This window comes from Pezoporus wallicus, unplaced genomic scaffold, assembly GCF_028554395.1.
Source record: "Pezoporus wallicus isolate ANWC-B61680 ecotype Strahan unplaced genomic scaffold, APGP_CSIRO_Pwel_v1 contig_11829, whole genome shotgun sequence".
In the NCBI taxonomy this organism is placed as follows: Eukaryota; Metazoa; Chordata; class Aves; order Psittaciformes; family Psittacidae; genus Pezoporus; species Pezoporus wallicus.
In genome coordinates this window covers 1,656,643-1,682,714 of record NW_026635494.1, presented here as the reverse complement: position 1 = coordinate 1,682,714, position 26,072 = coordinate 1,656,643, and the positions used below count along the sequence as shown (strand labels likewise).

Below are 26,072 nucleotides of genomic sequence, written 5' to 3'. Positions count from 1 at the left end.
CTAGCTCCCTACACTGAAAGGGCTCTTTTGCTTATTTCCCTTTATTATGCCCATAAATCCCTTTTCACTCCAGCTGAGAAGACCCAAGTCTTCTGCTCAGCAAGTTTTCCAGTTGCAGAACAAACCTGCTCCATGCTGTTTAACTTGTAGCTATGGAATAGTGTTTTCCAAAGGCTTGACATCAGCATTGAAATGCAGCTGTGGCTCAGCTCAGCTTTGTAACGCTAGAGATTGCCAAAATGGAATTCACCCAGAATCCAAATGGCATAAATATTTAGCACAACTTATGAATGAAGGAGGCAGAAAAGGATAGAAACATTAGGGTCATGGGGCAGAAGTCATGCCCTCGGTTGGGTGTCAGGAGGCAATTTCAGAGCTTCCTACTTAAGGGTTGAAGGGCAGGAGGGCTTTCAAGCAAGTGCTAGAATACAACCAGTTGTATTCTTCTGTTGCTAATTTGGCTGAAGAAGCTGCCTTCCTTTTGCTCTGTGGCTTATACACTGTGTCTCAGAGCTGCCTGATGTTAGCAACAGCAAATCTAACTGAGGACAGGAGAGCTGCCAGTTTACACCATCCGGCCTCGACTTGTAACCTAATCTTACTAAATATGGTATGTTACAGCTCGATAACAGTGTGGAAGACCTGCTGACATCTTTAAGTTAGGGTGAACATGTCTGACCAAAGGGATAAGATCGATGTTCTATGCACCCTGTGTTATTTGCTGCAAGATGATGCTGCTGGTTGGTTATAGGAAGTGTGTCCAAGTGAGGGAAAGGGGTCAGGACTCCAGGGTCCAACACGTGGCCCTAGGATTAGGGCACCCAGGACCCTGCAGCATTGCCTATTTGTGCCCATAGTACTGTGTAGGATGTTCGTTGTGCTTGTGTCACCCTTTCTGTGTGCAGTGATGGCTTCGAAAGCACTCTGATAACCATGCAGGAATACTCAGTGTTACCCACCAGCTCGTAGACATATGTTGTTGACTCAGCTGTGTTTCAGCTCTGCCCTTGGCTTCCCCACCCCTTGAATATACATATTTTTGTTCATTTTGAGAGTAAGAGGAAGGCAGAAAGATAATGCTGCAAAAAAGGGCTGTGTTGCAAATGTGTGATTATGAAAATACTTCCTCCTGAAGCATTTTTCTGCCCTTATCTGCCAGCATTCATTTGAGCTCAGCAGTGTGCTTGTTCCAGCACCTGCCTTCTGGAAGGATGTATCTTGTGCGGTCAGCATCGTAGTTTGGCCTGTTCTATCTCGCTGACCTTTCCCTAGTCTGGCTTAGATGCATTATGCAAAACAGCCTCTGCTTTGCTTTGAAAAGTAGTGAAGAGCGAAGAGCAAAAAGCTCTCCCGTTGCACAGGCTGGGAACCTCTCACTGAGGCTGCTCCTTGAGCAGAGCAATGGCTGGCTGTGGATCTTCCCTACCCTGGTTTCATTGTCCACTCCTGTTACGTTGCCTTTGCTCATTCACATCCCCTTTTGCCTGGGTTGTTTATGCCCTTTAAAGTACAACTAAAACATGACTCTCCTGACCATCCTTCTTGAAGTACATCTGTCTGAGGCAGTGCGTTTAAAACACCCTCTCAGTAAAGCTCTGCCGTTGAAATGAGCAGTTTCTCCTGCTGCAACGTGAGGGCAGACAAGCTGCCTCTCTCCTTATTTACTGTCTCCAGACCCCAGAGCAGATCTCTGAAGGAGTCATGCACAATCGAATAGGACAGACGGTTCTGCCACCCACCCCGTTGACTTGTTTGCTTAATGAATTGATGTTTCCTTGGAACAAGCAGCACAATAGAGCTCTGCTGGAATCAACTGCAGCTCTTTCTCTGCAGCCTGTGTGCTCCTGGGACCCCAAAGGGTGTTAGGAAACATGAGGCTGGGCCCCACACACGTTTGCTTGATTTCAAAAGGTGCCTATCTCTTCCATGGGGACAATAAACTCCCTTTTCAATTTAGTTTTCAGTGCAAGGAGGAAATACTGCATTAAACAAACAAAAGCCGGAGTATATTTTTATCATGGGACCCGAAGCTGAGAGACTGTTATTTGTTTCTTATTAATTTAGTGCTGGGAATGGTGATGATGACTGATAGCCTCTGGTTAGTCATGGAACAGGGCATGTATTCCATCCCTCCCTAATGTCCTCCTCTGTAGCCACCAGGCAGAACATGGGGAGGACCCATCCTCAGATGCTCCAGCTCCTAGGCCCTGTCAAGAAGAACCCTGTGAATGTTGAGTGCTCAAAACTAATCACAGCTACGTTTGGCCACTTACAGAAGTGGCCTGATTTTCACAATTGCTGAGTGCAGTGGGAGCTGGAAGTCATATTCTGCCCCTGAGAAAATCAGGTCACTTAATTAGGTGACTAGCTATGGCTGAGGTGCTCAGATTTAATCGTGCTGGATAGCAAGCATTGGCTGTGGTATTGTAGCTGGTGGTAAGAAGTGGTTTTGGGATGCAGATGCACCAGGAAAGGGAAAAATAAACCAGAATCTAAGTTATTTTTCATAATCTATCAAACTGATGTTGTACAGCAACCATTTTTGGCTATGAAAAATTGCAGCTCGATTCAGATACGAGGTGAAGAGCTTTGTGCAGCATTACTTGTCCCTCTAACCACCCAGTTCCTCTGTCTCTTAAGTTCTGCTGCCTCTGAGATGAAGTACAGAGAAATCATTCAACAATGCACAGCAACACGTAATAGCAATTTTGAACAGGCATCAAGGGAGACGCTGAGTCCATGTGCAGGTCTGGAGATGGAGAGTTTAGAGAAAGGGAAAGAAGATCCTAACACCGGTGTCTTCCAAAACCACTGCAGGTATTTTAGCCACCACAAAGAATCAGATGCTTTTGGTTCTTCAACCTCAACCTTCCCATTCTTCAATGTCAATTCCCAAGGAAAGCCTTCCCCCCACTGAATCACTGGTTAAACAGTACCTATATACTGCCAGGAAGCGTCCCAGCTAAACGGTTGACCCCGTAGCCTGAAACATTACAGCGGAAAGGCACTGCTGCCCTGGCATACATATTAGTGTGTAAATGGTGCCCATTTTAACCCCAGCCTGCTTAATAGAAAAGCACACAGCTCTGTATGCTACAGAACTTAACTCATTACTGTCAAAGGATTTTGGGCTTCCTGCATTTTCAGGGTAGGAAAGAAAGAGCCAACAGGGTTATGTCAATTCAGCTAGGAAATAGGTATCAATAAACATAAAGTATAATGGCAAAATCCCATTTACTTCAGAGGAAATTACTGTAATGGGGAATGATGCATTGACCATAAAGAGAACCTTCAGTCTCAGAAGCACCACATAGAAAGCCTTCCTCTGCGAGTGCTCTGCTTTCTTATTCTAGTCCAGCTTAGGAAAGGAGGGGGTTTATGGCTGCCAGTGGTGCTGTAGTGCGTGGGTAATGAACTGCCATGTGGAAAGTTAATGCAAACAGCAAAAGAGTAAAGGACAGTGATGAGCTATTCTGAGGTATTTCTTTATGTGCTCCTGCATTATACTTTCTCACTAAAAAGGTATGCAAAGTTTGGGTGTTGGTGCCCACAGGAGAGATGAGCTGTGTGGAAGGTGCTGTGGATGGGGAAGATGAGTGAGCTTGTGCAGTGTGGCTGTACAGGGTCCCGAGCCTCCATTACAGATGCAGGCATGGAGATGTTCAAGCCTGGAGCTGGCCCTTCAGGCACATACAGAACAGAGACCACTGCAGGCAGCCTCCTCCTCACATGTTCAAATACACCAAGTCTGAGTCACAGCGCTGGTCTGTACCCTCGAGTGCAGACAGCTTGTTTGTTCTCCAGAAGCAATGTCTAATTCATATAAAATTGGCCCCTCTGGCTGCTGCTTAGGACTGAATTTCCCAGTTTCCACTGGCTCTCCCTTTGCTATAATAAGCAGAGATCCAAACCCTGCTGTAGGCAGAGCTGACCTGTCTCTGTTGTAAGGGAGCTTGCTCTGCTGCTTGTTGCTGCTCACAGAGGCAGTAGAAAACACTAACGGCAGCCTCCACCTCAGATCCACCTACGAGTTGTCTGCCTACAGAGGCACCGAGGGATTTGTGAATGAGCAATGGAAGGATGGAGGCAGCCTGTAGAAGAAAGGGAGTGACTAAATCTTCCCTTCACTATGTGCCCCAAGCTTAGGCAAACTTCTTATCCGTGAACAAAACCCCTCGGAGGGATGAATTCATCATTTCAAGTAACTCTGAATCTCTGGCCCATAAAATATTTAGCTGTGTAAATAAAGTTTTTTTTGGGGAACTGCATTAAACATGATGGAAGTATTTGGCTCCCCTCATCGCTGGGTTCAGTTCGAAGGGCTGCCTGACATGATAAGATAGGAATTATGGATCATATTTATGCCAAATGAGTTTGCAAGAAGAATGCTGCCAAATAGGACGTTTTTCTTAGGATTATAAGCTAGGCACCTTTATTTTTGCCTGTATGCATGTATAAAATATGTCTTTATGGAAACATATTAAAATAGAGATATGTATAGGGAAGCAGATAGAAATACTTTACAAACAGTAAAAATCCCAGCTTTACGTGGGATGTGTTTCCAAATGTGTGGGATTCCAAATGTATGTGCTTCCAGTGGTCACTTGCCCATCAAATGACCTTTACAGATTCCTTAGTTTTTGCAGTTGATACCCTTTGCAGTACAATAGTGGAAAGGTGTCTATTTTGGGCTTTCAATAAACAATTGCACATTGAAGACCAATTTTGCAAGCAAAATTCCTGTTCATCTAATTTAATTATTTGATGTAGGAAAAGATACCCAAATTCCAGATAACTGACCTTGTGTCCCACAAATAGTGTGTTCTACGCGCGTAAATGGCCACAGTGAGGTGTTCTTTCCAACTGGTTTTTGATGCGGGTTATTCACTTGTGTTCCTCTGAACTCTAAACATGCCAAATTCAATTGGTCACCCAGAATCATATGATATCGTTTCTGTTCTTATTTGGGTGACCTTACTTCTATAAATAGGGGCAGGACAGGAAGATAGCACTAGGGATCAAGTTCCTGTTTAGGGCAGGGGGTTGTGTAGGTTTCCTTTCTGCAGTTTGTTAATGAATAACAAAAGCAACCTGGGGTGTTTTTGCGAGACAGAAAAGACGCTGCCACAAGTGCATGGCTGAAGAATTACTTTTCCTTCCCTTCACTGAGCTTTGGCTCAATCCTTCAAGCATTACCTTAGCGTATGGTTGGTTCCTATGCTTGATGGCGGACATAAAGTCCTCCTCACGTTTAACTGAATGACTCTAATTGCAGTCACATCCTCCACGCAACGCGAGTTCATTGCTATACACAGAGATCTCCTGAGGAACATGCCGTTCAGTACAACATCCCCAATTTAGGTCAGTGAATGCTATAAGCAGATCGCAGCTATGTTCAGACCCAGGTCTTGCTTGATATACAGGAACTTTCAGGGATATACAGGGAACTGCCTGGCTGCACAGTGGCTACGGAGACTGCAAGACTTCAAACTGTGCTATATCCTGTAGGTCACATAAATGTTTATAGAAGATGCCTGACTGAATGATAGGGGCTCGGAAGTTCTCTTCCTCCTCCTTCCCTCGGGGTGGCTGCTTACTCTCAGCTACTGAATACCAAGCGCTGGTAATAGGAAAGAGAGAAATGGGAAGCACCATCAGCAGTAAGTTTGGGAGATGCGCTGCTATGTATTTCTGGTTTCCATAACTTAAAATGCTCGTTCTTTTTTGAGGCCGGTCCAACTGGCAAACTGCAGCCTGGCCACATGATGATGATTTTTAAGTGCAAAGAGTGAGGGTTTGGGCGTGTCTCTTTTATGTTTTGTTTTGGTTTAATAAAGTTATGTAAGATTCCGAAGGCAGATTTTCCCCCCCTTCTTTAGAACATGTGCACTAAGGCATTCACCTAATCCTCTGCATGTTAAAGCAAAAGAAGAGGGAAGTACAGACTCATAAAAGTCCAGGATAAAGGCAGGAATGCAGCAGCCATTTACCATTTTTAAAGAGATACAGAGTTTTTAAAGGAAACAGGATATTGTTTTCTCTAGAACAATAACAGTACAGCTTTTTATGAGGCATGGGCTTAGATGTCAAAGTCTTGAGCTTGCAGTTGCCAGCCACTCCGCCAGGTCCCCGTGTGATGGAGGAGGAACGAGGCGCAGGTATTCCGGCTGATTTGAATTGGTCACACACCATCAAAATTCCCCTCTCCTTTTATTCTGCCCTTCAGTTTCAGATGCAGAAACTTGCTATTAGTTATGCGTACTACTGACTTCCTACTTCCCTTCCTTAAGCTTTTCTCCTTATGTGTGAATCTAGAAGTGCTCAAACAAAAAAGCAGCAGTCTGGAAATAACACAAGTCCTGAAGCTGGAGATTGAAGAAAATGATGACTCACAATTCCCTAATAAAATCATTAAGAGCTGGCAGCACCTCAGCTGGCTGATTCACAAAGGTTCAAACTTTGAGGCACAGCAATCACTGGAAAAGGGTGGCAGGTAATTGCTGCTGTTAAAGGGTTTGCAGGATGCTGAATATTAGCAGAATAGTCAACTAGAGATAATCAAATTCAAATAGAAGGTGGTTATAACTGGAGCACATTCAACAGAGTCTTGTCCCCTTCAAATGCCTAATTTTAACATTAGCCAGAATGCTGCAGAATGACCAAGATTTCATTATTCAAATAGCGCAATGCAGGAGAGCAGGAGCTTTCATCCCAATACTATTAATACATGTTTAGCTAACCAGGAAGACAATGTCTTTGCAAAGAGCCAAGTTAGAGGTTGAAGTATGCTCAAATGTACCATCTGGAGTTTCAGTGATAGCCAGAAAAGGAAGCAGTTGTCATGCTGATTGGAAATAAATAAGTTCCCTTGCAGCTTTTGAGACAAATCCCATCCTTTCTTCTTCCTAATTGCTCTTCATCCTATACAGCAAGGAGCTGGGATAGAACAGAGATTTCCTGCTTCTCTGTTGTCTGTATGAAGGTCCTTGTATCACTGGGGCCTCTTTCCCCCATCATGATCTGCCCCACATCTTGCCAGAGCAGGAAGCTGGGCCAGGTGGCTGCTGATGGCACGTGGTGCCCGGTGAGTGCTGCTCGACACGTGAATCCCAGTTGTCTCGCTGCCACTTGATGAGCACCTGCCTCTCCATCTGCCACCTTGCCTCTTATGCCCAGTAGCACAGCTCGTCTTTGGCATCAGCAGGTACCTGCAGTGCCCAGCTTGGTAGCACCAGGACCTGCTGTTGAACACTTAGCGATAGGCACAGCGATGGAGCACACCCTAGTTCAGAGAGAGTGAGATAGATGGGAGGTGGAGGGATAGGTCATGGAAGAGGGTTTGGGTTTGCTATGGATGCTCTGCCTGGCTTGGGGCATCCTGGAGAGATAAGCATGTGCTTTTCTGCCCCTGGTACCTTAAGGCAGCCTCAGTTTACCTCTGTATGTAGAATCTTTTAGTATCATGTAGATCTTTGGGAAGAAGGGCAGTAAAAAAAAAGCCACAACTGCACTTTAAAGTGCCGGTGTTAACATTTTCCAGCTTCTCGGGGTTTCAAAACGGGAAGTTTGGGGGTGGTGCAGTTGCACAATTTGCCAGAAAGCTGCTGTTCTGTGAAGTTGGTGACACTGGGCTCTACGAGAGACCTAAGCCCTGCAAGGCCCTCATTTTCTGGAACTAATTCTCAGTGCGATGCGAGGAGGTTTTGGTGCGTGGCTCCTATTAGTAGGAGTCGCGTGGTTTTACCTCCTTTTTTTGACTGCCAGTGGAGAGTTGACTTGTTCGCTGGAGACAGAGTAAACCTTAGAGCTAAGGGGAACTTTTCCCAGCCCGAAAGAGAGGAAGCTGGTAGAGGTAGACCAACGTCATCTAAAGACTGAAACCAAAGCACTGAGCTACTTGGTTTGGATCTTGTGATGAAACTTGTGATGCAAACTTTCTTCTAGGCTAGACCTAGGTCTTTATATCATGCACATCATCAGAGGGAGAGTGAATGTTGCCTGAACCTGCTCTGACTTGACAGCAATGAGATTGGGACTATACTGTCCACTTACATGCAGACCACAAGAAACCATGAAGTTCAAAGAGGGTGAAGCATCAGGTTAGGGCCTGCATAGCCAAACCCATTCATTGTTTCAGGCCCTTTCCCACTCCATAGGGAAGGGACTATATCACAGTCAAATCGCACTGTGGGCTCCAAGGCTTCATGGGCTTATCTGGCATTTAATATTAAAGTTGGTCAGTACATGAGAGGGAATAACTTTCTACCAAGAGGGGATGTGATGGTTAATATCAAAGCAGTGGTATTTTGTGGTTAGTCTGCGTATCTGTTTGCCAGAGATGGAAGCGTTAAGACACCCATGTCTTGACAGCTGGACTCTGCAAGTTTAATTTGGTATTCTCTGCACCTTATTTTCTTCTCAAGTAGTTATTTTCTCTTCTTTATGGGCAATGTCTGTTTAACATGAGGAATCTTACACGTTGTATGTACTAATGGACACAACTTTGCTGAAAAGGCAAACCCCAGAGCTGGAAAATGGGAAGTGGATGCCTAGTGAGAAGCTAACCATGATCTCACACTTAAAATAGACTCACACAAAGCAACAAGAAGGAAGTCTAAGAAATTAAGGAAGGTGGAAGGAAGAAGGGTGGGGTGCTGAGATAGTTGGGTTAAAGGCAACAAGCGATGCTCAAAATAGCCCTCTGCACTAGACAGCTCTGTTCAGGAAATTTGTTAAGCTTGCTGTTTTCAGTGACACAAGTATTTCAAAGAAGTATTCCTTGCTTATTGCTTCTTGCCATCTAGACAGGACCACGTTGTGTCAATATTTGTATGGGAGACCTGGGCGAGCGCTGCAGGAAAAGGAGGGTTAATGCAGCACATGATGAGGCACACTTGCCACTGACTCAAGGCTATTACACACCCCACACCCCCCCCCCAGATAGTCTTGGGGTTGAGACTGCCATGGTGCTAGAAGCTCCATATTGGGGTGACAAGTCACACAAAGGTCTCAGCCTCTTGCCTCCAGGGTTCTGAAGTGTGTGGTTAAGCCAGCAAGCTAAAGCTAATGTCAAAGTTTCCATTGGGGTAAATAAGGAGTTAGCAACCTGTGGTCTGAATTTCAGCTTTGGGTAACTGTATTTGCTCTCCTTCAGATTGCTTTGTGGTCCTCAGCTGATGCATGTCTGTTAGCTGTGGTGAGCTGTTTAAAGTAATCCTGCAGAGCAGGACATCAGGAACACTGCAGTCAAATGGAGCTGTCACTGAAACTTTCGGGGAGGGGTTTTTAGGTTAGCTCAGCTGTTGCTCAGCATCTTCTACTTCTTGTTGCAAAGCTGGATGCTTTCGAGAGTCCTGTACCCAAAGCAAGGTGGGATGTCCAAACCAGAACAAAGTATTGCTGCGTTATTATCTGCCCTTTACCAGCCTTAAGCAGCAGAAGCTACAAAAACACACAGTACAATTATTTCACTGTTATAACATGAATCAGAAGCCATAAACTCTTGGCCAGACTTTAAACTCTAATATCAGATTATGTACTAAAAATGCCCTTGTAGTGTCTGGTTAAGTAATCTGGAATTGGTGCATGAGGTCTAGCCGAGAGTCTCCAAAAGGTTTAAATACTAACCATAGAAGGGTTAAAAAAAGCCACATTAAAAACAAATATGTTTGAAGTCTAAAAGGGAACAGGAAATGAAGAATTGTGATAAACTGAGAAACGACGAGATAAAGAATGATCTAAGAATGTAATGAGAACTGGGAACATTTCCCTGCATACTTTCCTGATTTTCTTATGGCCTATCAGCTCGAACTATATAGTCCTTGCTCCTGTGTCTGATCATATTCTTGCAGAATACGTAAAGGAAATAGGAAGGCCTTAATGAGACCTGGTTTTAGTAATTATCCCTACACCAGAGAGTACTTATCCATATATTTAACTTCAAGCCTATACTTACAGATGTGCATGAAGATCAGAGGCACAACCTGGCTTTTCCTCTGCCTCCTCTATTCACGCACTTGGTCAATATGCCCAATGATGTTTTGTGATCACTTGAGTACCTATATATAGTGGGAGATTTGGGGCTTCCCTATAGTTCGAGTTTTGACCATAAGGATTCTCAGATAAGATGTGTTTTCTGAGCATGAAATGTTTCTTCTCATGATTTATAATTTGCCAGTCACCAAAGGCAGCTAGCACCTCGCCTTAGCACTTTACCAGAAGCATCTCCCATGTGGAGGCATGCTTCATCCTATTGCCAGGGTTGTGTAGGAGGCCAACTCTTGGATGCTTGCCTTGAAGACCTTGTTATCCAGATTGATCTTTTCAGGCAGGTATTGTTAGACAGACAGACACACATACACATTAGCATCACCTCATTTCCATAGCGTAGCTCTCCCCCGCGCTGGAGTGTTAAGTACTGCCGTGGGGGTGTACTTCTAAAATTACTCATGATGCAAGTCTTTTACAACTGATGCCCATCTTACCCGCCTTGTATTGTGTGTCTGATTATCTTGCAGCATGCTAAGGAATGCATTTCTTGCCTTAAATGCAGAAGGAACGGTAATAATCTTTCCATCACGCTGACAAAGCAGTGTGTCCTATGCTGTGTGTCACTGATCCACTTCAGCTCTTGCTGTCACTAACAGCAGCATTAGCAAGTGCAGCACGTCAGTGGTGCTACCCACTTGCAGCACTGATACTGCGAAAGAATAGCTGTGCTTGCAGTAAGACCCCCTCCCTCTTACCCCATCAGCGTGGGCTCTGGGGAGATGAGATAAAAAAGAGCTATATATTAAATGACTGACATGTGTTTTTTGTGGATAAGGGGTGGTTATAGAGTCCTCTTGGTTTTTAAAGACTATTTTGGTATGGTAGAGGACCTAGATTGACATGAGCTTCTTTCTCGGTAAATATTTAAGAGCTGCCTTGTGAAAAGTGGGCAAGAAAGGAGAATGCTGGGTTTCAGTTAAGAATAAGTGTTTGCAGTAAATTTTAGAGACTAATAGCAAGGCACCTATGTAAATTGTGCATGTGAGTGTTCGGTACAAAGTGGGAGAGCCCTTCTGGAGTCCATAATCCCATTCTTCCAAAAGGCAAGCTCGTGCCAGTGCATTCAGAGAGTCACTGCCCATTTGAGCTGCTGCCCTACAGTCTGCAGCCAGAGTCAGTTGCAAGCTTGACATCACCAAACCAGGAGACAGGTTTAGAGACCCTCAGATTAAGGCAAAAAATAGGAGTTGAGGGTATCCTGGGAACACATTTTCAAGCTCTTCTCTGCAGTCAGGCCCTTCTTTAATGTGGTTCTCAAAGGAGCTGAGGCTTACAGGACTATGCTGCATCCATGAGTGTGTCTGCAAGCCTCTCCAACTTCCTACAATAACTTCTGAACCTACTAGTATATCTAAACCCAGCGTGACAGAGAAGTAGAGCTATCAAGGGTATTTCATGTATTGCAGCTTCTGTAAAAATAGGCTCTTGGATAGCTATAAGTAACCTTAGGAGTGCACCAGCTGGAAAAGATTGGTGAGGTGAGCTTGTTTGCTGTTAGACATCAGAGGATCCTCACAGAAGCAAGCCCTAAGAACTGCTGCAGTCATGACAAAAGCATCAGCCATCAGAAGGACGTGATTTGTGAGTTCTGGCATTCCTGGAGCTGGTTGTTCAAAGACAATGAAGGTTCAAAGGCAGCTTACAGCATGGTCTACACGTTTTTTCTGCCGTAGATTCATTGTGGTAGGCAGGGCTTTTGTGCAGACAGTGAAAGCACGAGCACAATGAGGACTGTACAAGAGTTTAGATCTGAAAGTGCATAAGCTATTCCAATACCACTGCCACTGTTGCAGATATATTGGGAAAGCTTTGCAGAAATCACTATCCCGGGAAAGCCAAAAGAGCAGAATGTGTGTTCCAGCAAGACACACGTGTCTGGGGGAGCCCACAGCTACAGAGGCCTGGAGAAAGTCAAATACTGCAGGGTAATGGCCTCCCAGCTGCAGATCTGCAGTTCCTGTGCTCCCCATGCTGAAGGCTGCTGTTTCATGCATTTATGGGCACAGGAGATAATGAATCCTTTCCTCGGTCCTCCCCTGTTCTCTGATCAGGCTGCTCCTGCTGGCCTCGCACTGCTCCTCCTGGGAAGCAAGGGTAAGGAGGTTCCATGAAATGGGAATGTACATGCATTGGTCTTCTCTGCCTCCCCATGTCCCTCTCATCTGTGGCCATAGCTGAAAACAGACCTTTCTTGGTGCTTTCCTTCTTGCCCCTTCTGCAGGTTAACATTTAATGCTTTATCTCTGCAATGCACGTTTGCAGACAGGTTTCTATATCGGGTGTGAATACACTGCACAAAGTGAGGCTGAAGCGAGTATCAGGGAAAACTATCTTGGTATAATATAGACCTCAGCAGCACCAGTTTTTGCTGCTCAACACTTACTCTGTCCTGCACTAAGGTTTTGGGACGCCTACGGATGCTAAGCCCATTGGTGCATAGATTCCTGTGTGGAGGCTAAACTGCATAGGAATTACTCCAACCTGCAAGACAGAGAAACGTGCAGGGTGCTAAACTGCATCGAGACCATGAGGTTTCCAGAAGAGCTCAGCATTAGCCTGATTTTGTTCCCAGCGGTATTGAGTGAGGCAGAATTAGGCTAGAGCTGAGCTTCTCAAAGCTGTATCCTATCTTGCTCCTGCCGTAGTTGTCTAAAAATAAGGAGTCCAATTAAATCAACAGCAGTACAAAGTATGAGGGAATGTATAATTAATTAAAGAAATCAAAGGCTGTCTTGATCAGCGTTTAGTAATCCTGCCACCAGCTCTCACTCTTCATTCTTCCTTTTTAATCAGTGATTATTGTTGTATCCCCATACATTACGATCACATATTCTGGTAGTATTTCAATACTGCATTCCCTGGGAGCAGCAAACCCGGTCACAGGAGGAAAATGAGAAACCCCATTAAAAAAGGAATGAGGAAAAGAGCTCCAGCCCTTGTCCTCACACTGAACTGGAGCCCTGATATTGGTGAAGGATTTGCTCACTGTGATAGTCGAGACCTTCTTTTGCAACACAACCCTGATGAGAAACTAAAGCCTGAGAGAAAATTGCATGCCCAAAGTAATCTCTCAGGCAGGGCTATTGCTCTCCCTATTACAGCTGTTCTGTATCTAGCACTCTCTAAACCAAAAATGGGGTGTTTTAATCTACCAAGAGAGCGTAAGGCAGCCACCTGTGCGCACAGGGCTTTATCACCTCCCAAACAAGTGTTTCACACTTACTCTTCCAGTGCAGTGTGAAGGGAGCTGGAGAGGATGTGTTCTTCTCAGTTACGTTGGCAGGAATCCCCAGAAACTGTGCTGTATTCACGGCAAATCTGCAGTTACTCCATCTGGGTCGCCAGGAGTGTAATCTGGTTTATATTGAGTGCCAGCTGTTAGTGGGAAACAGTAAGACAACGTGGAAGGAGAATCCATATAATCCCATTCCGGCGGCTCTTTATTGGTTTATACCTACATTTCTCCACCTTTCCTTTGTCTAGTTGAGTTTCAGGTTGAATCTCTTCATTTGTGGCAGTAAATGAGGACAGTTAAAAGATCTCCTGATATGGCAGGAGTGTAAGGATGGAATTTTACCTCAAGGAAAGGTTGATGGGGATTTGCTTCAGAAAACCAGCCATGGTGGCACCATTTGCTCACTTTGTGGGTTGTTCCAGTGAAGTGAATGAAGCTTGTGGTGGTGGCATCCTTCACTTTAAATACAGTTATTCATACTGCAGGTACCTGCAATCTAGACTTGTCTTTACAGTCAGTGCAGGCACTAGTAGGGGATGTTTACTTTTGGCAAAGGTAGGCATGTAAAATAGGTCAGATGACTCACGGTCTATAAGTGCCTGTTTCTCCCCATTGCCTGGAAAAAGAGTGAGACAACTAGTCCAGACATGGGCATCACCTACTGACGTGTAAGGTTATATGAAAGTACTCCTGCCCTTTCTTTTCTCTGTCTCCTATTGATGTGCTCTACCCTTTTCTACTCTATGCTTAGATCACAAGTTCCCCTTGGCACCACAAGCTCCTGTGTGACATCAGTGTGATGGTATCTCAGCATCTTTCAGCAGTACCATCACAAAAATAACAGCACAACACTTTCCAGTTAGGACGTACTGGTAGACCAAAAAATCAAGCAAACTATTCGTAATGTGGTCTCTATGCTATTAAAAGAGTGGAGGGGTAAGATCTTTTACCTTAAGCCCTGCAAATGGCTTTTACATATGACTCACAGTTTCTTTATCCTCAGCTAAATAGCCCTTGTAAGAAGCCTGATAGAAATTACTAGTAAAAGGACACCCATCTCTAGGTTTCAGTGAAGTTTAGTAGGAACTGAGATCCCTGCCGCAGATTGGTGTAGAACAGCTCAAAGAGGACTAAAAGGGATAGCATTCTTGCAGGGATTTCAAAGTGATGGCTTTACTTCTTGTATGTGTACAGATGTCTGCCCTGGGCTATTATAGTGGTACGTCTGTTAAACAGAAGGGATTCTGTTCAGTTTGAAGTATAGCTTCAGATAGTTCCCGCATTGTTGATTTGCAACGTCCTCTTTGGATATCCAGTCACGTAGGAAGGAAGAGTTCAGTACTGCCAACCTGGCTGACTTGTCTATTTCTGTTTAGTGTATTTCTGAAGGATCACCCCATCAGATAAGTCTTTCAAATGGATTCAGGATTCCAGGATACAGCCCTACTGCCACTAGATTTAAATATAGAGATCTCTACCGGGGTTGGTTTCTTATACAGGGAAGAGTAATTTTGACTCCTTTGCTGTCTGGGCACTCATTTCCAGCTACAGGCTGCTGCTCTGAACTATGCATTTGAAGTTATTTTAGAAATGCATTCCTCCCCTGAAGTTGCATCTCTCCCTTTTTGATGCATAATTTAGCTTTTAGCCTCTTATAAATTACATGCCTAAAGAACTGCTGATGCTTCTGGGCAAAACCAACAATAATAAAACTGCACAAAGTATTCTTTGTGGAGCCTGTTCTGGATATAAATACATTTATGCTTCTCTGAGATTTCTCTATTTTTGTCTCTGGGATGTTTACATGAATACAGAACCTCTATTGTTTGGTAATTCACCAGTACCAAGGAGATGGCATGAATTCCTGCTGCTTATCATCCATGTCATGAAACCACAGTTCTTTGTGGTACCTTCATGGATGGATGGATGGACTACGGGTGGAACAGAGATTAGAAGCAGCTTTTTTTCCAAAAGGAGGACTTCTTCATTGCAGGAAAGTGAGGCCAAGGAAAACTCAGGGAGAAACATGACTATTAAAGTCGTGAGGGGGCTTGAGGAGCTAGATCGACTGCTGGATTTGGTTTTTTTGCTGCTTGATGTTGACAAATCTATTTATTTCTAGGTGCATTTTATACTGTGCCCAAAATAGAGGTAGTGAGGTCTCTGGCTGCTGCTGCTGCTCTAAGTTACCATAGATTTCTTCCAAAATCTGCTGAAGCCCACAGAAGAAAATCCCTTACAAAAGCCTTTGGGACATGTATCTGAATTGGCCTGACTCTTTCAGGGCTGGCAAAAGGATTGTTTTATGTGTGTGCTCCATTTCGACACAGCCACACAGAGGGGAGGGATCTGTTTCTCTGCATTTGGTTTTATCATCTGTAAGATGGAGGAGGGTTTTGCAAGCTGTGGGCTGCAGAAGGCAGTGTGAATTGGACAACACATTGCAAATGTGTTGTTGACTGAGGTCAGGCATCTCAATGGCTACCTGAACAAAATCACCTTGATTTTCAGAGACCTGGCTCTGAGGACATCAGGTACCCAGTATGTTTGTCAAACCAGGTTGCTTTTGTTTTCCTTTGTAAGGATCTTGCTTTTTAATTCAACAAATCCAAATCTGAATGTCTTTGGCATTAATATTTCTAATTAAAGGTGTAGGCATTTTGGATAAGAGCCCACAATATTTGAAATGCCACTGCTCCCTACTGAACTTGGCTTAAAATTAGTAATACCAAGTCCAAAGTTAATTAAAATCACAGAATACAAACCTTCTGTTAGAAAAACAACTAGAAGGACTAGAGAGAGAAGATGACTCTGCATTGTGTGCAGTAGTATTGTAACTGAGTTCATCCATGCTGCTCTTGAGGTTAAAAGAAATAATATAAATTGCTTGAAAATATCTATCCAAATAAAATTGAGATACAGTGGGGGATGGGAAAAAAAGGTTAAAATGAGATGTTTTTCTAAGGATTGGAGTCAACATCAGCAGGTTTTTAAGGATGTAATTTATAGGGGAAGTGACTCAAATGAAATTATGCACTTAAAAAAATCAGCCAAGTGTTGAGGGCATAATAACCTTTGAATAATTTTCAAAGCCCTTTCATATTCATACTGTTCGAGTTCCTCAATCCCGTAATTTTACTTCCTTTTGTTTTTTAATGGCAGAGCTCCTAATATCAAGTCATTATTTCAGAATCAATGAGTTTCATTAGAAAAAGCAAAGTCAATCCATACCCTTCCTGGCTGGCAAGAAAAGCTTAAAAAAACAAGTTTTAATGTTCTGGTTACTAAATCTCGCTGTCTTTAAGTCCATTTCATGAGCTTCTGTCCAGTTTTGCAGTCCTCTATTGGAGTAGGTGCAAGATGGAGAGAAGAAGGGGTCAGAAGCTCGGTTCTTCCATCCCTCAAACTTTGTGGCAGTTCCCCACAGGAATTACTAATATATGGCTGTTGAAAAGAGCTGAAAATGTTCTGATTTCAAACTTGGATTTATTTTTAGGGAATGGATTTTCTGATGAAAATGGAAAATTCTGATGTTCTTCTACTGAATATTTCAGCCTTTCCTTGCCTTTGTAATAGGACTTATCTTTTGGTAGATGTTTCAACCTGGAGCCAGGTTGATTTTGTTATCCTCCAGACTATCTCTGGTGGAAGAAAGGTAACACCACTGGATAACCTCCCTTCTCCCTTTGACCCAAAGATTGCAAACACCCTTCACAAAGGGCCTGGAACTTGCTTCAGAAGGAGTCAAACAATAACCTTTCAATGGATTCCATCACTTCCGCAATAAACAAAACACGATTCCCTTTCAAGCTTATCTGTGTGCCAAGTTCTGTGGTTACAGCACAATGGCTGTATTGTTCTTGTATGCTGCAGGCTAAAATGTATTTTGGTAACTGCTGCTCTTTATAACACAATTGTCTGATGACACTTATTCTAGCAAACCATTAACTCCTTCAGTCGGAGAGGGTCTTCCAAGCAGGCTGGATAAGCCTCAAGAAGTCGATTTCTCCCACTGAGCACTGAATAGAACAGAAAGTAACATAAACTCGGGACTCTCGATATTAGATAACATGTAAATTATGGTGACTCATGCTGGAAAATCATAGACAAAAATTGCACAAAGACTTATTTAACCACCATCTTATGATTTATCTTCCCCCCCCCCCATACACGAGTGTATGGATATACTCACATATACTTCAGAATAATGCTACTATTCGTCCATCCCCCCAGCCTGAAGCTGTCTTGGAAGATATGAGATATAATACATATATATAAATTATATTCATATGGGTATATACCTCGTATTCCCTACTGAGCACAAATGAGCCCTGAAACTGTTTCAGTCACTGGTACATTTGTGACAAATAACGCTAATCCCCACGTGAAACTGTCATGAAAAAGCTTGCTGGTTTTAACTCAAGTACCTGTGTTGCTAATGGGATATTCCCATTTTACAGGCACAGGTTAAAAATAAGAAGTGGGTGATCCTAAGCAGTGTGAAGACCAGGGATACTTTCAAGGTGATGGTTTTCCAGGCTTCCCTCCTTGAACTAAACTACAAGAACCACACAAGCCTCCAAGAGCTGCTTGGAAAAAAGGCCAGAATAGGCAGAATATCTGCTCTTTATAGCAGGAAACACTGAGAACAAGGTGGTTTTTTTCAGTGTGTATGTGGTATTTTTGTAACTCGAGCTCAATCACAGTCGAATTCTGAAAACAAACCAAAAAGAAGAGCTAAATACGTTAACATGAGTTGGAGACCAATTCCACCAGTAACTGAGAGTTTAAGCATAGGAGATATTCCTTTCTCCTGAATTAGTAAAGCCTGTGCTAACATCCTAAGGAGAATGCCAGTAAGGAGAGAGAAAATAGCTTGGTAAAAACAACAGAGAAGGGTTTTAACTTCTGAAGGACACAGGTTCATCAATAAGTGCTAGAAACCGTGTCTGGATTTCTAGAGAAAGGCTGAAAGGGCGCATTGCATTGTAGAGAAGGACTTTCCATATTATTCATCCTGCCCATCTCCCAGACAGCACAGAATTGTTCCCGGTAGCATCGTCTCATTTGTTTTCTTCACTTCAGTATTCAGAGGCTCGAGGAACAAGGCCAGCCAGCCTCACAATTAGGAATGTTCTCCCTAATATTGCTGTAATTTGTCTTTGCTTATTTTCATGCATTAGCTTTTATGAACTTCATGAGGCAACCTTAATTGCATTCCCTTCTGGCTGCTTAAGGAAGGAGGGTTTTTTTCGCATGGATTGAAAGCAGGGTTTGAAGCCAGGGTCCTCAGAGCCAGAGCACAGAGCTTTGGCAGTCACATCAAGGGAGTGTGACCACTAACTGGGAATAGCACCGTCGGTCCTATGTACCAACCGCTTCCCCAGTGCATGATGCTCTAGCAAGGGCACAAGATTCATATCCCTATCACTCAGCCAACGTACATTTTATTCCCTCCATTCATTCACTACAGCTGCTCTCTGAATTTCCTTGCTCTGTCAATAGCTCACTGCTGTAGGTACTTCAGCAGAACAGTCTTTGATTTTTTACTTCCCATGCATTCTGAGCTGGGAATTTACAGGCAGTGTGGAGCTTCCTAAATCAACCTTCATTTTAAAATCACTTTGCTTTGTGAAGCTCTAAATTGCTTAACTTCTTTAGCCTCCTCTAAAAGCTGCCTGAAAGACTTCCTAAGTCAGAGCTATAATGTCCATCCTCTCCATGCTGAAAAGCAGCCCAGCGTGAGGTCAGTAACTTGCAGAGGGAAATAAACAGCGTTATACATACATGGTACATTACAAGGGTTAATGCTTCTGCCTTTCTAGGAAGCTGTGTGGGTGGACAGGGTGCAGTCCTGCACTCCCAAACCCATCTCTGTACAGGATGATGAAGCGGGCAGTTCTTCCCCATCTTTCCTTGCATTTTCCCTGCCTGCATGCACATGATGTTACCTCTCCGTTATTTAGGTGGAGCTGTTTGTAGTAAAAGGCATCGATACATGTATAAACAGTGCTTACTAGCCTGTGACCTTGATGTCAGAAGGAGGCTTTTTGGTTCTACCAGCATATGCATTATTAATGCAAATACCATAATGAGTTGTGAGGAACCAGAGTCTTCTTCCCTTGTACTATGGTATATAGAGGTCTGTGAAGAGAGATCGAGCGGCTTCACTTGTATTTGCTCTGTCTAAGCTAGAGTGCCTTAAAAATGCTGGCATATTCAAAACTTCAGTGGATTTTCCTATTAACTCCAGAAAAGGTTTTTAAAATGGTGAGCATTTTTTACACGCAGTCAACAAAACCTGATTGTGGTCATGCTGTGTGGGCGCTAGCAGGCTGTGGAGAAAGAAAGAGGATGCTATGCTCATCTTAGGTTTGAGGGAGGCGACTCCTAAACAAATACACATGAAGAGCCATGCACAGGAATATCTTCAGCTTTGAAGTGTATGTCAGTGATGTGCCTGTTCTCAGTGCATGAGGCTGGGTGGTTTCTTCTCTATCCAGGTCTCAGTCAGCTGAGATTTGGATCCCATAGGAACCTTCCTGATAAGGTTTTTCAGAGAATCATTGCTCTTTTCATCTTGTAGCATTGCTATTTTCCACATTCTCTCTGAAAGTAAATCCTGTTCGTACTAAATTCAGGCAAAGCCACATATGCTTTTTCTTTGCTTGTTTAAAAGACTTGTCAAATTGTCTGCTAAGAATTTTTCCTAACACTTTTAATTGCCAACAATAAGAGGAAATAGAAGGCGAAGAAGTGTGGCAAAATGGAGAAGGTCAGTATTGAGGTCTGTGTAATTTACTCCATCTCCTGCTACAGCAGTGTTTGTACCTGGGTACTGCAGTGATTAAATGTGTGATAGATGGGAGGAGAAATTGGCACTGATACTTGGGTTCATTAAGGAACATTATCAGGGCTGTAATTCAGGCTCAGGAATGATTTTTGAGCTTGGGTTGTAGACAGATGAAGTTTCATGAAAAAAGCCACTAGGATCCCATGGAAATGATACGTTTTAATGCTAAAATAAAAAGTATAGAAGCCAAGAGTCTGACAAGCCTCCTAAAGCATGGGGAATCCTTCCTGTCACCCAAGGGACAGTGAGAAGCTGCTCATGTATTGTTGCAAACTGACGTTATGAAGGTACATAAATAGGGCTGAGAAAACAGGAATTGGATTAAGCTGCCACAATCCCCCCCGAAAGTTTGGTCAAAGCCAGCTCAATTGTCTGTATCACACAGAGAAGCTGAAAAGACAAGAAAACCCCAAGCTTGTGCAAAAGCGGGGAGAAATGTAAAGGCTAAAGGCTGCTCTAACCACTAAGTATCAACTTCATTGCCCACCCACCTCCCACACAGAGCTAGAAATAACTTTAAATAATTAATTTAAGTGTGTCTCTGTTGCAGTTACATATTTAATGACTTAAAGGGACAGTGTTTCACTCGGGAATAGGTTTGAATTGTCCATAATTTGAAGGTAAGCATTATTCCTGCACCCTATTTTCTAAGAGTTTCAGGATGCTTTACAGCACAGTGGATCAAACTCTATGCTGCCATCGCAGGCTTTCATTACCCTTATTAGCAGAGAGAGAACCACGGCACGAAGAGGTTTAGTAGCTAAACTTCAAACATGGTAATTCAGTGAGAGAACAAGGAACAAGCTTATTCCCCTGTCCTGCTCGCTGAACGTTAGAAGAAAAAGAATATATCTCATCTTTCTTCTGTTCCCCATTGGTTTTCTGCCTCAAGAATTGTCTTTTCATACATAACATATTCAGGGACTTAAGGACAAAAAGTTGAGCAGGAATGTTAGTGGCAGAATGATGGGGACATAAAATATAAAGGAAGAAAAAAAGAAGCATATAGAGTAAAATTTCATGTTGGAATTATTTAATCTCATTGGAGATGAAAACATCTGACTTAGTATTATGAATTTTATTAATCATGTTGAATAGTTCATGTCTTTGAATCTCTATTCTTTTTGGTAAAAACTATTGCCTTGATAATGGTCACAGGTTGGTCCAGCTGCTTTCAGGGAATTCTGTTTTTTATGTTGGGCATATCAGTACACTTCTAGAAATTAATTTGGCTTTATCAGCATAGGAATAATCCTATATGTGGCTTTTTTTATGGTCATTTTGACCTTGCAAAGGGCAGGAAAGCTGATGAACCCACGTTCTGGTGTGCTTGCTGTTTTACCATACCGTGTTGGATGATTCATATGAAAGAAAAAGAACCCAAACCCCCAACAAGCTGAGTTGGTCATTTCCGTGCTTACAGCTTTCTAGGGATAGCATGTGCCCAGAAAAGGGAGAAAACTTAAACTTACACTTCTAGCATCATTTTCCCCATCCCCCTGAAAGAGCTCAGTGCCCTCAGGGCAGGATGCTGCATTCCAGTGCAGTGAGGCACTACAGAGATTCCACAGCACAGATAACCTCCAAGTGCCACAGATGAGTCCTTCAGTCTCCAGCTGTGGCTGGAGTTTTGCCAACCTTTTATGGAAATACCAAAATACAAATTCATACAAAGTTCCTCAAGTCCTGTGAAATTCCTCTTTCCTTTATCCAAACACTTCCCCTGCTCTCACCAGTCCCTTTGCATGCCTTTACAGCATCCCAGGTGTCGCCTCTTTCTGCCAGCAGTGAATCCATCTGACTTGTAGAATACCATCTTCCTCCATGCTTAGATTAAGACAACTATGAAATAGGTGCTGCCCTTGTCTGTAGGCTGGGATATATAGTGGGTGTCCCCATATGAATATAATTGCCCTCAGCCTTGTGGTCTGGACCCATAGGGGAGTCTTGCCTTGGTGAGTACTTCCTTCTTACAGTTGTCTAGGAAATACTCAGAGAACCACTTCCTGTGCTATCGATGGCGTGAGATGAACAGTACTGCTAGTTTTGCATTCTTCTGGGCCTCAGCAAAGAGCAAAGAGCATGTGCTACAACCATTTTGTTAGCAGAGGGAAAATCATGATCTTTAAAGCACAGTTTTCCCCTATATAAATACATGGTGAAGAAAAGCTAATTATAGCCCCAGGGCTTGGCAATTATCCACGACAAACACAAGCCCCCAAACAAACCCAGCAGCTTCTCATTTCCAAGAAGTTATAGAAATGCTCTTTTACTGACACAACACCTGAACTACGTCAGTTGCTTTTCTGCTGATGCTTACCTACAACGAATCACTGCTTCGGAGGGAAAGCAGAAAGCGAGGAGGGAGTCAAGCCCTGGCAGCCGTCTGAATCTCAGGCATCTTGCTTTAATTTCCCTTTCTTAGTGGCAGATGGTAGCTTTGCAGGGGTGTTAAATCTGCTCATAACTAATAGGGTGTTGTTTCTTTGAATGCTCCATCTACTTCCACAGGAACAAACCATCAATTCTCACTATAACGTGGCACAACCCAATAGTCAAGAAACTATGATGTGACTGGAAAAAAGAAATAGAAACAAACCACCTACATCCCCCAAACCTCTCTCAAATAAATAGTAATAACCCAGAGTTGTTTACCATACGTTCTCCCATCTCGTGTATGCTGTCAGTCTCAGAGTTGAACCTGGTGTGCTGTTCCCCTGAGCTTTCACAGCCAGGCTCCTTGGGCATGCTAAAATACCCAGGCTGGGAGAGATGCTTGAACATCCTTCAGCCCCGAGCCGCTGTTTGTTCAAAGGATAAGACACAACCCCTGCCCTGAACTACTCACAGCTTAAACAGAGAGGACAGAGCATGGAGTAAACAGCATAGCATCCATGGTACCTCTTAGCATCAGAGAGGGAACGGGTCAGATGTATTGCACAGGGCTCCGCCCTTGTTTTACTAAGCTTTCCTTTCACAAAGGAGTGCAATTTCTGCAGCAGATTGTGGCGAGGGGGACCCAATATTTGGTCATTCGCATGACTTTCAGCTTCGCTCCAAAACTGAGAAGTGACCTGTTTGTGTGAAGCTTTTTCCATGCTGTCAGCAGCTGAACCTCCTCTCTACTACAACCACTGCACCTGCGAAGAGCAGAACCACCAGAGATCACAGCAAAGCAGCATTCAGATGCTGCTGAGCTTTGAAGTGGCCTGTATTTGGATTTTATTCTGCCTTCCTAGGACAGCAGGGAAAGGTTTCAGTTTTAATCCCAGCATCTGGTATGCATTTGGTCGTAGAATAAAGGTTCATTCATACTACACAGGCAGATTTGTCTTTGCTGGCCAAGTGCTTCTGCCCAAACTCATCTGGGTAGAGTCCTTATCTCAGTAGCCTGCAATTGTCCCTGAACCTTCTGGCCTCTCCTGTTTTGCCAAGGATCATCTTTTCCTTGTGAACTATACTCACAGAAAATCCTCTTGCTATTGAAGTTGTGAAGAAAGAGGGGTAAAAGTGCAGCTATCATCAAGTCACTGATGGTCATAGCATGATTTCATGACCCGGCTAAGGGTCCACACACTGCCTGCTCCTCGGGGAACAAACCACAGCTTTCAGAGCAAGCTCCACTCTCAAGTGCTTGGGATGAATGAATAGACAGAAGAGATACCAAATGAAAGTAAGGAGTTTTCCCACCCACATAGCAGATACAATGACACCTTCTTCTGCTACCAAAAGATAGCCCAGCTGTTTATTAGTCTTAGTCACTTTTAAAACATAGAGGCTGTGACCTTTCCACTCAGGTCGAGGGAAATCGAATGGCAGGGATCCCAGTGATTTCACAACTTGGCTCTGGTTCAGATTGCAGGCTATGTTAACTGCAGGACAAATCCTGAGGTCCTTCCAGTTTCTTGGTTGTGCAGATGTAAGCTCGCACGGGGGTACTTGCTTCTGGATTAGCTGCACAGACCAAAAGTGCACTTCGCTTCCAACTATTCCTGTATTGTTTCCCCCCACATTCAATTAACTGTTATCATCCATCCAATAATAACTCCAGCTAAGAATCAAAGGATTTGCATATATCACACTTCTACATGATTCTGTAAACTGGTTTATAATTGCTCATCCCAGAACACATGACTGTGCTGCCTGATAAGGGCTCGCTCCTCTTCTTGCTGACTAATTCCTGAGGTGTTCAACCTGGGCCGAGTTCAGAACGCTTTCATACTGAGAAAACAATCTCTGTTTGGCTGGATTCTTGCAGTAACTCGTGTCCTTCAAAAATCAGTGAGATTGGACTCTTCTAAAATGGCATTTGCTACGATTTATTACAAGTCAGAACTGTGCTCCCACTGATTTTCATGTGTCTTTGCAGTATCGCCTTTGAAATATGCTCGTGGCCTCAGTGTACTACTTGATGGGGTTACAGCAAGCAGATGCCCAGCCCAAATGAACTAAGGATTTAACACCCATTGAAGGCCAAGATTAAAATCTATCTGACCTAACACTTTCTGTGCTGTCAAAACTTATACTAAGGTTAACAACCAAGTTTTGTCAAATGCATTTAAAAGAGCTAAGGGCATGCCATGCTTTTCCCCAGGTCTATTCATTTTATTATACAAGCAGTACCCGCACAGGTGGCTGAGGAATAAAGGGCTTAGGTGTCTTTGGGTGTCTGTGTGGGAAGGCAGATGTTTGCCTTCCCCCCCCCCCCCCCCAGTAAAATACAGTCCTCTCTCCTGAATGTTGTTTGCTAAACGCAGGTTTGGATGCTTCTCACATAACTAGGTGTGTTCAACTAAAATAAAAGCTTAGGAGCCTTGGGCATCCTCTGGAGTTGAGTTAGGTGGTTATTCGGGTATATGAGTTTAAAAGAGGCAAGGTTGTGCTTAAAAACATGAGCAAACCAACTCAAGTACTTTTCAGATAATGCATTAGTGAGTGGTGGAAATTACTGGCACATCGTGTTATGGTGGGCAAAGTATAAATGCATTAAGAAAAGGAAACTTAAATTAGGATCAGCTTAATGGTGGCTTTCAAGACTTTTGGGCCAAATGCAAAGTTTGGCTCAGGAAATTTCCAAGTTGCTGACTGGCACAGCCTAAGTACAGAAGAACGGCTTTAGTGGTGTATTAACCTGAATGAACCTTTCATCTAATGGGCTGTGCAAGTCTTGTACTTTTATGTGTGCACACTAGGGGAAGGGCAAGCTGTTATTCTTTATAGCCTGGACAAATGATTTCTGACATCCCTCACATCATAGCAGGCCAGGGCTGATGATTGAGTCCAGTGTGATAACTCTGGTAGAGCCCCACTGGCAGCAGGGGATTTGGACTGCTCATTTATCACTGTGCAAACGTGATCGGAATTAAGCCCATTCATTTCCTGAAACCACTGGCTCACATCCTGTATATGTTCAGCCATGCAATGGTGTGCATCTCTTAGATGGAAACCACAGAACATGAGGCCTTGCAAGGCAATATATACACACCACTTTCCCCAAACCACTGCTCATCTCAGTAAGGGTCTGAGGGTGACTTGCTGCGTGTCCTTTCCTTTTCAAGTCCTGTCCTATATATTGTTTGACAACAGCCTGCTGTTAATCCAGGCCACAAGTATTTCAGCCAAGCATGGCTGAAATGTAATATATTGTACAAATGTAAGATTTTGTTAATCAGGCATCAAATTCCTATGAGTGTGGTCAGAAAGACATACCCCATAGGAACAAATACGCTGTAGGACAGGTTTGTGTTTCTAGTGCCAGCACTTGCATGTACTTTGCTTGTGGTTTAACACTGCAGACCCTCGGCAATAGATCGCTGGCAGGTTGGGATGTGGTGTTCAGCTTTTGTAAGAGGAGTTTATCCTCAGTCTCCACGCTCTTTTCCAACCTAAGAAGCTCTCGTGGCTTCTACTGCCAGGTCTGATGGTTTGGTTTGG

At 43.5% G+C, this 26,072-nt stretch overlaps 1 protein-coding gene across 2 annotated transcripts in view; it reads right to left on the bottom strand.

The window, feature by feature from the left end:
• UBASH3B (ubiquitin associated and SH3 domain containing B) overlaps positions 1-26,072 on the bottom strand; it is a 61,213-nt gene that overhangs the window by 19,518 nt on the left and 15,623 nt on the right. The gene's annotated exons all lie outside the window — the stretch shown is intronic.